Below are 2,174 nucleotides of genomic sequence, written 5' to 3' on the forward strand. Positions count from 1 at the left end.
TCTGCCTTCACCCACATTTCTTTTGTCTGTTCCCCAGGGAGGAGGTCACATCCTTGTAATCAGTTTCCCCTTTCCAACCCACCCTCTCTCTACCCTCCCAGTATCGATACTCACACCACTTGTCCTGAAGGGATCGTCCACCCTGGATTCCCTATATTTCCAGTTCCTATCTGTACTAGTGTACATCCTCTGGTCTAGCCAGATTTGCAAAGTAGAATTGGGATCATGGTAGTGGGTGGAGGGGGGAGGTTGGGGAGGGAATAACACATTTAGGAACTAAAGGAAAGTTATATTTCTTATCATTGCTACATCACATCCTGACTGGCTCGTCTCCTCCCCGAGACCCTTCTGTAAGGGGATGTCTAGTGGCCTAGAAATGGGCTTTGAGTCTCCATTCCATATTCCCCCCGCCAATCACAATGATATGGTTTTTTGTTCTGATGATGCCTGATATCTCTTGATACCTCATGATCACACTGGCTGGTGTGCTTTTTCCATGTGGGCTTTGTTGCTTCTGAGCTAGATGGCCGCTTGTTTACCTTCAAGCCTTTAAGACCCCAGGCGCTATATCTTTTGATACCTGGGCACCATCAGCTTTCTTCATCCCATTTGCTTATTCACCCGCTTTGTCTTCAGTGGTTGTGTCAGGAAAGTGAGCATCATAGAATGCCAATTTAATAGAAGAAAGTATTCTTTCATTGAGGAAGTACTTGAATGGAGGCCCAATGTCCTTGTGCTACTTTGATACTAAACCTATAAATATACACACATAGACCTATTTCCCAATCCTCATATATAAATATGTTTACATATGTACGTGCCTTTATCTAGACCTCTATAGCTGCCCTTTGCCTCCCAGCTCTTTCCTCTATTTCCCTTGACTTTCCTCCTGTCCCACTATCATGCTCAGTCCCCACCAGAGTTTCAGCAATTCCTCTTGGTTACATGACCCTTGATCATGCCCTACCAGGCCTCCCACACACTCTTCATCACTGATTTGGATCACTTATTGTTCCTTATCCCGGGGTTTGTCAACACCACTACCTTTCCCCCCACCTCCCCCTTTCCCATGTCCTCCCGGAACTGCCAGTTCCATTGTTTTCTCCTCCAGACTGTTCATTCAGCCTATTTTATTTAGACAGACCTGTGGAGATAATAACATGCACACAAACAAAACAGAGCAAAACCAAACAACAACAAAACAATGACAAAAAACACAACAAGAAAGGCTTGTAGTTAGTTGAAGGATTGTTTGTTGGCCTTTAGGAGTGTTTTCCAGTCCAGTCTGTTGGGGCACCATGCCCTAGCCCCAAAGTCCACCTTCAACATTCTCTGGGGACCTCGCTGCTCCATTCCCTTGCTATTCTGTTGCACCCCCTTAGTGTTTTGCCTCTCTATGGTGGGATCATATCGGGTGAAATTCCCACACTGCATCTCTGGTGTTGTCACCTGTAGGGCTATGGGTCAGTGAGGAGCCTCATGTCTCATAGTGGGGCCGGCTATGTGGTCCTCTCTGTGGATTGGCTTCTCTAATTGGGAACATTGTCTTCATGGCCTGGTGTGCCACGATGTGCTCCACTCTCTCCTCCCCTCCTTCATCTGCTCCCGTGTGCTCCGATATGCCCCTCTCCCAGAGCTGCATATTCAATGCTGTCCTTTGAAATAAATTCTTCTGGGGGGAGGGGCAGGTGTCCCCTTAGTAGTTAGGATTGGGGCCGGCCCCTCAGACCCCTCCACTGGTTCCCTACTCCATGCCAACATGTTGCATTCACATTTTGAAGCACTGAGTTGAAGTCTGATCCCTCTTTCCCTGTGGAGATATAAATAATGCCCTCCCCTTGGGTGGGTTAGTGCCCTGTGCCCCTGCTACCCATTTCTTTACTATTTTTTTTCTTTTCCCCACCTCTTTTTTAGTTGTCTACCATGTGTATCCCTGTATTTGGTCTCCTCCCTGCCATATTACCTGGTCCTCACCCCAGGAATGTTTGTATACGATAGCTATCTCCCTATGCCTCTTTTGCATTTTTTTTTAAACCTTACCTCAGCGGACTCATTTTCAAAGCATTCTCCTTCCACTTGAGCCCCTGATATCAGCTCCCAATTTCTTTCCCTCCCTTTCCCACCTGCCCACCCTCATGAACCCTTGATAAGTTATAGATTATAATAATTATTAT

This window comes from Tenrec ecaudatus, chromosome 6 (genome assembly GCF_050624435.1).
Source record: "Tenrec ecaudatus isolate mTenEca1 chromosome 6, mTenEca1.hap1, whole genome shotgun sequence".
Taxonomy (NCBI): domain Eukaryota; kingdom Metazoa; phylum Chordata; class Mammalia; order Afrosoricida; family Tenrecidae; genus Tenrec; species Tenrec ecaudatus.